A 13,304-nucleotide genomic window follows, 5' to 3' on the forward strand; every position below is an offset into this window, starting at 1 on the left:
TCTTCCGTGCTCTCACTCTGTTGACTTCTGAGTTCTCACAGGTTTTCTTTCAGTATTTTCATGCTTTCATGCATCATTGTTTGAGCAATCAGTAATGTAAATTGCTTTAACTGTCCTCAGGTTTTTGTGCCTGAGTTTGTTAAGGTTACCCTTAAAGGTCGACTGCCCTGTATGCTGCAGTAAGGCAGACACCAACACTAGTTTCTGCGGCAGAGAAAAGATGTTATTGCAGGGCGCCAAGCAAGGGGGGTGGACGAAATTTTTCAAATCCGCCTCCGGGAGGATAAGGGGAGCTGATTATTTATGGATTTTCCGGGTTTTGAAGGTAGATGTAGGCGATTGGAGGCTGGGAAAAGGTGAGGTCGGGGGAAAGACATGGCTGCGTCTGCGCAGGCGCCACCCACCGATAGGCAAGTACCCGCCTTCTTAAGTACAAAGTGGCGGCTCTAGCAGGAGGGAAGGGGAAAATTTCAGGGTGTGTGAAGTTACTTTCATTCTCTCTCTTGGTCCCTTCTGGCATCTGCCAAGAATTCACTCCATTTCCTCTAGTCTTTGGTAGTCTTGTGGGTGGTAGGTCAACTACTACAGAGCAGCTCATAAATTAAGTTAGCCAGAATTTCTTTAGGTTAGAATAATCAAGCATTTGGTAACTTGAGCTGTGGGTTTCATTAATTGATCCATTTGATTTGGATTGTAAATCTCATTTTATAACTACCTGAGTCTATTTCTGTATTTTTTTGTTTGTTTCAAAGTGTATATTCCTGAGCTATTAACATATTCTTTTAACTGCAACTTTATAACACATTTTATTGCCTAGTAGGATATACCTTGCTCCTGCATGTTCTTACTTATTTCATATTTAATCTATAATCAGTTTATTATCATTATTATTATTGAAGTATATTTGACATACAATGTTATATTAGTTTCAGGTGTACAACATATCAGTTCAACAATTCCATACATATTCAGTGTTCACCAAGGTAAGTGTAGTCATAGTCTGTCACCATACAATGTTATTATAATATTATTAATTATTGTCCCTATGCTGTAGCTTTCATCCCCATGACTTATGTATTTTATAACTGGAAGTGTGTACCTCTTAATCTCCATTATCTATTTTTCCCATTCCCTCACCTACCTCCCTTCTGGCAACCACCAGTTTGTTCTCTGTATTTAAGAGTCTGTTTGGGGGCAGCTGGGTGGCTCAGTCGCTTAAGCGTCTACCTACAGCTCAGGTCGTGATCCCAGAGTCCTGGGGTCGAGCCCCACTCAGGCTCCCTGCTCATTGGGGAGCCTGCTTCTCCCATTCCTCCCTACTTGTGCTCTCTGTCACTATCTCTTTCTCTCTCTCAAATAAATAAAATCTTTAAAAAAAATAAGAGGCTGTTTGGTTTTTGCTTGTTTTGTGTTTTGGATTCCACATATAGGGGAAATCATGATATTTGTCTTTCTCTGATTAATCAATTTAAATAGTTAAAAGTCTAATTTATCAATTAACTTAGCATTAATTACTACTTTTAACATATGAATATCATCTAGCTCCAAATTAGGCCTTTTATGTCATTTATTCAAATATTCTTTATTTGCCTTAGACTTTATTTAAATCCTAAATTTTGTGGTTGTTGTTGTTGTTAATTATTTATATCTAATTGCCTTTCAGTTGCTTCTCTGGGGTATTTAAATAAATGATCATAGTAATTTGAAAATACAAGTATTTTTTATTTTTAATTTATGTACTTTGGCAATTCAATAATAAATATATACTGAATTAGAGACAAATTGTAACCCTCGTGGAGCTTAAATTCTAGCAGAGCTTTCATTTTTCTCTTGTATAATTCCATTCGAGAGTACTCCTAGAAGATTTACAGTATCAATGGAGATAATATCTTTACTTGTCATATTTTGTATTTAACAAGAATGCTTCCATTAATGTGGTCATAAGCATGATTGCAACTCTCAGCTTGAAATACATATCTCAGCTTGACATATATATTTTTAATGTTAAAAGAGTAACTAATACTTTTTAAATTAAGAGTTTGCATCAGGAATGGATATCGAGTTTAATCAAACACCTTTTCTACATCTATGAAGATAATTGCTTTTTTCCCCTTCCTTAACCTTTTAAATAATGTAGTATCTTAATAGATTTCCTAAAATTGAATGGTTAGTGGTCTCTTGAAAAGAAAATGCAATCTCAGCTGACAAATTTTTTATTGTATATATAATTTAATTAGCAATATGTGGTTGAAATCCTTCGTATCTTAACTTGACTGAAACAGCTGAGTTTTGTTAATCATGTTAGCAATTTTTAGGAGGAATTAATCTACAATACAAACTCTGCATATTCTAGGTCCTATTTTTATAGTACAGTTTTATCCAGAACTGAAATCATCTACACCCCCAAAACAAAGTAAATATCATTTTTACTCACACTTATTGTGTATGATTATTTTCCAGTTTTTTTGTTTGTGTGTTTGTTTTTTCCTGAAACTAAAGTTTAGTTGATTTTGAAACATCAGAATCTTGGGATTCTCATTCTTCCCCTTAGGCCAGGTTTGTTAAATGTTACAGGTTTATTTTTCACTGCATAACTAATTGGAGCCATTCAGGCTAGGGTAATAAAAAAAAATTTGGACAAAAGATGAACAGGGTTTGAAATGGATTAGTTTATATGTCAAAAGTTCACATTGTATTCCTCTAAAGGAGTAGTTTATTAGCAACTTGATCTTGGATTTATTTCATGATTTCCTTGAAATGTTTTGCTTCTGACCACTTTACCTCACCACTCCACCAAAAACAAAAGAAAAAAACAAACCATGATTCTTAAATATATAACTTAATCTATGTACTATATCACTATATACTATGTTTCATATGTATGTTATATAAATATACACAGCTCTGCAGGATTATCATATTTCTTTCTTTTGTTTTTATTAACTCAGATTCATTTAGTAATCTGAAGCTGGTAAATGTCACTTCTGCAAATAGCATCAAAGGATGTAATCCCATTTTGTATTAATTGTCTAATGAGTTCAATAGGTGTCACTTAGGAAATAGAGTCTACATTCTTTAGCCACAATTTGTCATTCAGAATCCATTTCAGAGCTTTCCCCCACAGTTACATAATAATGTTTATTTCAGGCCTATCTGCAATCTACATTACTTGCTAAGACGAATTAATTCCTTACATCTTCATTATGAAGACAAAACAAATTCATTCATCTCAGAAGGGCATTTTAGGCCTTACAATATTGGTCTTAGTCATTCTCTGAACTGCATGCAGTATGCAACTGTAGAAATCATTTGTGTTGCCATGACCCTGAGATCATGACCTGAGCCGAAATCCAAAGAGTCAGATGCTTAACCGACTGAGCCACCCAGGCAGCCCCCATGTTACCTGTTTTTAATGTTATTTTAGGTCTTCCAACAGACATGTTACTTTCTTTTTCTCTTTTTTTTTAAATTTAATTTTATTATGTTAAGTTAATCGCCATACATTGCATCGTTAGTTTTTGATATAGTGTTCCATGATTCATTGTTTGCGTACAACACCCAGTGCTCCATTCAATATGTGCCCTCTTTAATACCCATCACCAGGCTAACCCATCCCCCCACCCCCCTCCCCTCTAGAACCTTCAGTTTGTTTCTCAGAGTCCATCGTCTCTCATGGTTCGTCTCCCCCTCCGATTCCCACCCCCCTTCATTTCTCCCTCCCTACTATCTTCTTTTTTTTTTTAACATATAATGTATTATTTCTTTCAGAGGTACACGTCTGTGATTCAACAGTCTTGCAGAATTCACAGTGTTCACCATAGCACATACCCTCCCCAGTGTCCATCACCCAGCCACCCCATCCCTCCCACCCCCCACCACTCCAGCAACCCTCAGTTTGTTTCCTGAGATTAAGAATTCCTCATATCAGTGAGATCATATAATACATGTTTTTCTCTGATTGACTTATTTCGCTCAGCATAACACCCTCCAGTTCCATCCACGTCATTGCAAATGTCAAGATTTCGTTCCTTTTGATGGCTGCATAATATTCCATTGAGTCAGGCTGTGCCCTGGGCATGGAAATTGCTTAAGATTCTCTCTCTTTCCCTCTGCTCCCCCCCCAAAAATAAAATAAAATAAATAAAATATGAAAGTAATGGCTACCTATCACAGGGCTGGCATAGGGTGGATGTTCAACACCACTTGTTAAATGAATGAATGAACATGTCCTCCGACCTCTCAGCAATCAAGAATAGTTCCATGCTGACCACAGCATATATAAAATAAGTACTCATGTAAGAGGGACTAAGCTACAGAATTGATGTTTTCAGCAACAGTTATTACATATGTAAATGTGTAAGTTGAAAGCAGTTTTGAATTTGAAAATTATCATTAAAATAGAAAAAGAGCAGAACCAGATCATTGGTAAAGGTGAAATTAACAATTTAAGGATTTTTATAAGTATATGATTTTTATGATCTGTCATTTAGTAGATTTATTTTCAATAAAGCAAAATATTCACAGTACATTTTGTATGTAAGTAACTAAAGGGATGAATAAAAAAATGATTGTTGGGTGCCTAGGTGGCTCAGTCATTACATGTCCGCCTTCAGCTCAGGTCATGATCTCAGGGTCCTGGGATGGAGCCCCACATTAGGCTCCCGGCTCAGCGGGAAGCCTGCTTCCATCTCTCCCACTCCCCCTGCTTGTGTTCCCTCTCTCACTGTCTGTCTCGCTGTCTCTCTCTCTCTCTCTCTGTCAAATAAATAAATAAAATCTTAAAAAAAAAAGAAATGATTTGTGTTCCTTAACTTTTGGTGTAGGATTTGTAAAGTTTTAATAGAAAAATTGGGGATGGATTGTCTGGAAGATACACACATAAATTCTCTGTTCTCTCACTGACAAGTGTCCTGGGGGGAAAATTAGAAGACAAGGGAACTTACATGTCTTACCCTTATCTAGCAATAACAATGGTACTGACAATTGCATTATAATCTCCGATTTTTGACTTCAATTTTGTCATTAGTAAAAGGAGGCAGTTGCATTATGATTATTCTTCTCTGAAGGCCATGTGTATAAACTGACCCTCAGAATGATTTGGATTGGCTGGCCCAGAGCTGAAAAGCACTCTCTGTTCACAGTTATAGGATCTGCTACTCATATTTTAGGCAATAAAGTTTGTGGCTGCGTGGATAGTAGATGATTCCTAAAAGTTCTCAAAATTCTAATGATCTCTAATTCTACAAGCAATACTCGTCAGTTTGCTTGTCAACAAATGCATATATTGACATTAGGTTAAAAGTAACCTTATCATTAAATTACTTTTTAAAAATGACAAATAAAAAATTAAAAAAATTAAAATGGCAAATAGACATTTGTGGGGTTTTTCTTGCATTTTTTTCCATTTTATCGAGATGTAATTGACATATAACATTGTATAAGTTTAAGGTATACAAAGTGTTGATTTGATACATATATATTACAAAATCATTACCACCATATGTTAGCTGACACCTCTATCTTACCTCATAATTATTTCATTTTTGAGGTGAAAACATTTAAAATCTCCTCTCTTTGCAACTTTCAAGTATATAATACAATATTATTAATTATAATTACCATGTAATACATTAGATCTCCAGTTCTTATTCATCTTATAACTAGAATGTTGTGCTCTTTGAACAACATCCCCCATTTTCCCCACCTCTTAGCTCCTAGGAACAACCATTCTAGTCTCTGTTTCTATGAATTTGATGGCTTTTTTAGATTCCACATATAAGTGAGATCACACAGTATTTGTCTTTCTCTGTCAGACTTATTTCACTTAGCATAATGCTGTCAATTCCATCCCTGTTGCTGCAAATGGCAGGATTTCCTTCTTTCTCATGTCTCTTTAATATTTCATATATATATAATATATAATATTTCATTACATTTATTCCATATTTATACAAATAATAGGTGTTTGTGTGTATACATATATCACATCTTTATCCATTAATCCACTGATGGACACTTAGGTTGTTCCCATACCTTGCCTATTGTGAATAATACTGCAATAAACATGGGAGTACACATATCTCTTTGAGATTCAATTTTCATTTCCTTTGGATATATAACCAGAAGTGGGATACTTGCTCCTTTGTCATAAATTAATTGACCATGTATGCCTGCCTTTATTTCTGGGCTCTCTATTCTGTTCCATTAATCTATGTATCATTTTTACACAAATACCATACTGTTTTGATTACTATAGTTTCATAATATAGTTTGAAATCAGAAAGTGTGATGCCTCTAGCTTTATTCTTTCTCAAGATTGCTTTGGTGATACAGGGTCCTTTGCAGTTCCATACAAATTTTAGGATTTTTTTTTTCTATTTCTGTAAAAAATGCTATTGGAATTTTGATAGGAATTGCACTGAATTTATGGATCACTTCAGGTATATGGATATTTTAGCAATATTAATTTTTCCAATCCATTACCATGGTATATCTTTCCATCTATTTGTGTCTTCTTCAGTTTCTTTCATCAGAATCTTATAGTCTTCAGTGATCTTACACCTTCTTGGTTAGCTTTATTCCAAAGTATTTTATTCTTTTTAATACAGTTGTAAGTGGAATTGTTTTCTTAACTTCTCTTTCTGATAGTTCATTATTAGTGTGTAGAATTACAACTGATTTTTTTATATTGAATTTGAATCCTGCAACTTTACTGAATTTGTTGATTAGTTCCAACAGTTCTTTTGGTGAAGTCTTTAGGATTTTATATATGTTATATTATGTCAAGGGCAAATAGAGATAATTTCACTTCTTCCTGTCTTTTATGGATGCATTTTAATTTTTTTTCTTCCCTAAATGCTCTGGTTAGGACTTCTAGTACTATGTTAAATAAAAGTAGTGAGAATGGGCATTCTTATCTTATTTCTAATCTTAGAGGAAAAGCTTTTAATTTTTCACCAGTGAGTATGATGTTAGCTGTGGGCTTATGACATACAGTTTATATTATATTGAGGCATGTTCTCTCTATACCCACTTTGCTGAGAGTTTTTATTATGAATGGATGTTGGATTTTGTCAAATACTTTTTCTGCTTCTATTGAGATGATCATATGATTTTTAACCTTAATTTTGTTAATGTGGTATATTCAATGATTGATTTGTGGGTGTTGAATCATCCCTAAAACACCCACTTGATAACGGTGTATGATTCTTTTAATGTACTATTGAATTTAGTTTGCTATTATATTGTTAAAGATTTTTGCATCTATATTCATCAGGGATATTGCCCTGTAATTTTTTTCTTGCAGTGTCTTTGTCTGGTTTTGTTATCATGGTAATGCTAGATTTGTAAAATGTTTGGAAGTGCTCCTTTCTTTTTTTAGTTTTTGGAAGAATTTGAGAAGGATTGGTATTAATTCATCTGTAAATGTTTGGTAGACTTCATCAGTAAAGTTATCTGGTCCTGAACTTTTGTTCATGGAAAGGTTTTTGATTACTGATTTATCATCCTTACTAGTACTTGGTCCATTCAGATTTTCTATTTCTTCCTAATTCAGTCTTGGAAGGTTTTATGTTTCTAGAAATTTATGTATTTCTTCTGGATTGCCCAGTTTCTTGACATATAATTGTTCACAAATAAACATTTAAGGAGACCTGTTCTTCAGTGCCACAGATCTTGAAGAATAGTATTTGGGGGGGCTCCTGGGTGGCTCAGTTGGTTAAGCGACTGCCTTCGGCTCAGGTCATGATCCTGGAGTCCTGAGATTGAGTCCCACATCGGGCTTCCTGCTCAGCAGGGAGTCTGCTTCTCCCTCTCACCCTCTTCCCTCTCGTGCTTTCTATCTCTCTCAAATAAATAAATAAAATCTTAAAAAAAAAAAGAATAGCATTTGGGAAATTCAAAGTATTGACTGCCGTGTGTGTGTGTGTGTGTGTGTGTGTTTGTGTGTGTGTGTAAATTTCTGCAATCCCAAAGAAGAGAATCATATACCAAATACATCATGTTCCACTTATCCATGAGTTGATGATAATGTGAAGCAGTGGGCAACATGGTATTCTGAAGTTAGATTTCACAGGGGCCCCTCAGATCTGAAAAAGAAGTCACCAAATCCATGATCACCTTTTATATTCATATGATTTTGAAACTTTCTTTTTCTCTAGGCAGAGATAAATAGTTATGGATTTTGAAGAAATAACTAGTTCTGTACATAAGTTTATAGACATTTTATAGAGAAGGAAGAAGAGCAAGAAGGTAAATATGGGGCCAAGTCAGAGAAAGATGGACAGTTGGTCCCACATTTACCTTTGTTTATTCATTCATTACCAAATTCTCTCAGAAATGACCAAAAATATAAAAGAAGAGGGCAATAAGTCAGCAATGAAATTTTCAGCATTTCTGGAAGGCATTGTGCAGATGTGATGGGATGGAAGGAGTTTTGAACACCAGCAATTTCACACATGCATAAGTAAAGCCCATTTGGGAAGCAGTGATACAGGGACAAGCAGAGCCCCACACTGCACAAAAGCTCAAATTAGAAGAGACTGGAGCAAACCTGGTTTGTCAAAAACATCGTTAGAGTTGCCCATAGCATTTACCAATCCTTAGTTGGCTTTATAATGGCTGAAGCAAAAGTAACATGATATCAGGTATGCATCACAACTAATTCCTGCAGCCAGAACAACTGGATAAAAGTTAATGAGTCACCAGTAGCAGGGAAGTTATAGCCTATGTGTGGCTCAGAATTAAGACTAAGGAGGGGGGCACATCCAGGTGCATTTGATGTGGTTAGATTTCAACTGGAAACGTACCAGCAATAACCTGAGTTGCTGTTAGCTTCAGTAAGTATATCCAGCTTTACTAGCATGGGATCCTGTTAAATAAAGCAAAACTGTTGGCATAGCTATCTGAGAAAAAACAGGCTTGGTAGTTGGAGGAAAGACAAGGCTCCTCAAGTTGATTTTTGGTGATGACAAGGGGTGAAGATATGCTGTCTAAGATTCCTTTGGCAATGGGTTCCTCCCTTTCACAGGCCACTGAATTCCTAAACATGCAAGATTTAATTATGAAGGTATAAACATGGGGATGTAGGAAAGTGTCCAACATGGACAAAACATAATCATAAGTCCCAGTGCTGGACAATAAAATAGCATTTTCTAAGAGTGCAATGAAAATAAAAACACATTATCAGACATATGAAAATAATTCTTTTAAAAGGGAAAATTCTAAGTCAGAACAAAGTACAAAAAAATTAAATTTTATTCTTAGATCAATAAGATGTGAAAGAATATTGAAATGTTTAACAGGTATAAACTCAGATCAAGATAAAATTAAATGAAAAAAGAGTATAGGTAAAAGCAAGAATATTCTTAAATTAGAGAAAGAATAGACTATGAGATCTAAAAGGTATATCATATTCTAACAGCATGTTTATACAATGAGTACACAGACACATGTTTAAGTGATTGAATTTTAAAGACAATGAAAAACTTCTTTTAAAAAAAGGAAGTTAAATGAAATTCATAGTCAGGTTGAGGCTGAGGGAACAGTCTATGCACTATTGGGCTGGCCCCAAATCCAGGGCTGGATGGAGCTGAGTGAGCTTCACTATATCTAAGACACTGGTTTGATAACTAGCTGTCTATTGGAATCAACTGAGGAGTTAATGAAAACACATACAGAAAAAAACAACAAGTACTTGTTCCCCACCTCCACAGATTCTTCTTTATTTGGTCTGAGAAGCAGCTTGGACACTGGAAGATTTAAAAGCTCTCTAAATGATTCTAACATGCAGCCCGATTTGAGAAATAGTTTTGAGGAAAGCCATGTCAAAAGAATATTACACACAGTCAAGTTATGTTATATATAAATTTGTCAGGTAAGTTTAGTCAAACCAAAACAGCTCAGGACCACCACAACAAAGTAAATTATGACTAATGGTACACCCATGCCCACCACACACACATATCAGTGTGCATGTCCACCCAACAAGAGTTGAGAGGAAAAATCCTTGGTAATTGTAGGTGGAAATCACTTAATTAGAATGTAGATTTAGTGACAGATCAATTTTGCAAAATATGTTTTAATAAAGTACAAATTATAAATCTTGAAAATGCAAATTCAAACCACTGGGTAGCTCAGTAGGTTGAGCATCTGACTCTTGGTTTCAGTTCAGGTCATGATCTCATGGGTCATGGGATTGAGCCTGGCATTGGGCTCCACACTCAGTAGGGAGTCTGCTTGAAGATCCTCTCTCTCTGCCCCTTCCCCTACTCATTCACTTTCTTTCTCTCTCTCTAAAATTAAATAAATAAATTAATAAATCTTCAAAAGACAATGTAACAAACCCTCAGAGTAGATAGAAAAAGGAAGAAAATGTAATAGCATTGTTTTTTTAAAAAATACAAAAGTTTAAGTATATTGTGTAAAGTAATGAAAGAAACTCCAGAAAAAAAAAACAAAACTGAAACTAAGAATATAACCACATAAAACCAGTAAATGAAAATAGGTAGATTGTATGCCATTTCTATTTTACAAAATTAAAAATAGAAATATGATATAATCTAGTAATTCCACTATCAAGTATTTATCTAACTAAAACCAAAACATCAATCTGAAAAAATATATATGCATCCCTGTATTGCAACATTATTTATAATAGCCAAGATATGGAAGAAACACAAGTGTCCATGGATAGATGAATGGATAAAAAGTCATCACATATATATATATATGATGAAATTTATATATATGTATATATGTATATATATATAAAATGAAATAATACTCAGCCATAAAAAAGAATGAAATCTTACATGGATGGATGTAGAAAGTATTATGCTAAATGAAATAAGTCAGATAAAGACAAAGTCCATATGATTTCACTTATATGTGGAATCTAAAAAACTAAATAAACAAAAGAAGAAGAAACAGACTACAAATAAAGAGAAAAAACTGGTGGTTGGCAGAGGGGAAGTGAGTGGGAGATGAGAAAAATGGGTAAAGGGGGTGGGAGGTATAGGCTATATTTATAACTCTATGCCGTACCTTTCATCGGGAACATGGTCAACAGTATTGTATGGTGACAGATGGTAGCTAGACTTGTGAGCACAGCCTAATGTATAGACTTGCCCAATCACTATGTTGTACACCTGAAACTAATGAAACTAATGTAACATTGTGTCTACTTCAATAAAAGAAAAGAAAATAGGGAAAGGAAGTGGGACTGATATGATTGTGCTAAATTTCTCTGTTCTCCTAGAGTATCCTACCAGACCATATATTCTGATGACTAAGACAAGAGCTAAATGAGTAGAGCCCACTCCTGTTTACAATAGTAACTACTAGAAGCTCTTACAGGAATCCATACCTTCCAAATTAGCAGGGGAATATGCTTATTCAAATATAAATGTACCCCAAAACAATTGGAGGAATATTCATATGGTAAACAATGGAAGTATAAAACAATAGAAGTATAAAAAGATTTGAAAAGAAGTAATAAAGACAGAGTTAACTATAAAATATAAATGGAATATTTGTACATCTTAAAATAACTAGATTTTCTCAAAATTTTAAACTCAACCTGTATGCTGAATACAGAAATTTTCAAAATTAAAAGAATAGAAAAACAATTGCTAAATTTATGTTAATAAAGAAGATAGTTGGAATGCAATAAAAAGAGCCAATGAATTTGATTTCAGGTGAAAAATATTAAACAAGAGAAAGTGTAAAATGATAAGGGTGAAATATACAATTTGAACCTATCTATGGGCATCACAGTATTTATCAATTTAAATGGATAACTCAGATATTGCAAGAAAAAATTGACAGAAACACTATAGAAGTATTTACTCATAACGTCTTATACATATCGTGAAATTGAGATTCAGACTGCCTAAAGAAAGTAATTAATAAAGTTGAATAAATGAGTATATGTGAAAGCTTTATACTCTCGTAAAAGCCTCTGTTTAACCACTCATGAAGAATTTACAAAATCATTCCTCTGGAAAGCCTTAAAGAAAACCTCAACAGACCAACTTAATGAAACACAAAGATGAAATCGAAACTGAAATTGCAGAAAGATACAATCATGACAACACATGTGCTGTTTATGTTCTTCAGAGAAATGTAAAGATCACAACCTCTTGACATGTGTGGATTTATTTACTTACTTATTTTTTTAATTTTTTAATTTTTTTATTTTTTTATAGATTTTATTTATTTATTTGACAAAGAGAGACCCAGCAAGAGAGGGAAAACAAGCAGGGGGAAGGGGAGAGGGAGAAGCAGGCTTCCCGCTGAGCAGGGAGCCCGATGCGGGGCTCAATCCCAGGACCCTGGGATCATGACCGGAGCCGAAAGCAGACGCTTAACGACTGAGCCACCCAGGCGCCTCAAAAGGTTGTGTTTAATAGAAGAACATTTTCCATTCAGTATTTAAATTGAAATTTCTTAACATGAGATTAAAAATTCAGTTCCTCACTCATACTAGCCACATTTCAAGTGTGAAATCATGGCTACCATATTGGACGGCACAGTTCTAAACAGTAACACAGAACATCTTTATGACTTCAGAGTAGGGAAAGGTCTCATTACCAGGGTGCAAAGCCAGCAATAAAGGAAAATATTGATAAATACGGCTGCATTAAAATAAGTATAGTGTTTATTTATAGAAGTTTGTTAGTAATATTTCACCCTTAAAGAGTGAAAAAGTGAGACTGAGAGTGGGAGAAGATATTTATAATACGTATATCTGACAGAGGACTTATATCCAGAATCTACACAGATTACAAATCAATAAGGAAAGGGCTGTCTACACAACAGAAATATGGGCAAAACGACTTGACTAGAGACTTTACAAGAGAATATCTAAATAAGCATGTGAAAAGTAGTGCAACATCGTTAGCAGGCAAATGCAGATTAAAACAATAATGAGATACGTCCATAAAAATGGTGCCATCCAAACACAAAACAAAACAAAACTGAGACTGCCAAGTGTTGCAAAGTTGGAGGTTACTTACTTATTTTTTAAATGAGTTTTTAATATCAGCCCAGAAATGAAAGTTGACTTTGGTTCTTAAGTCAGAGAAGAAAGTATCAGTTTGCAACCCAATGATATTGAGGCAATGCACTTAACTGGATCTTTTCCACTCTTCTCCAAACTCTGTGTTCATTGACTTTCAAATTCTTCCTCTTTGGACATTAACTTTCTGCACTTTTTCACACTCTGCCTTAATGTCCCAGTCATTTGCTTCACTTTTCTTTAAGTTTTATTTTTAACTTTCATGACATCAGCCTACAAGTTTCTA

The sequence above is a fragment of the Eumetopias jubatus genome, unplaced genomic scaffold (assembly GCF_037043125.1).
Source record: "Eumetopias jubatus isolate StellerSeaLion01/CBP00866 unplaced genomic scaffold, mEumJub1_p1.0 scaffold_1, whole genome shotgun sequence".
In the NCBI taxonomy this organism is placed as follows: Eukaryota; Metazoa; Chordata; class Mammalia; order Carnivora; family Otariidae; genus Eumetopias; species Eumetopias jubatus.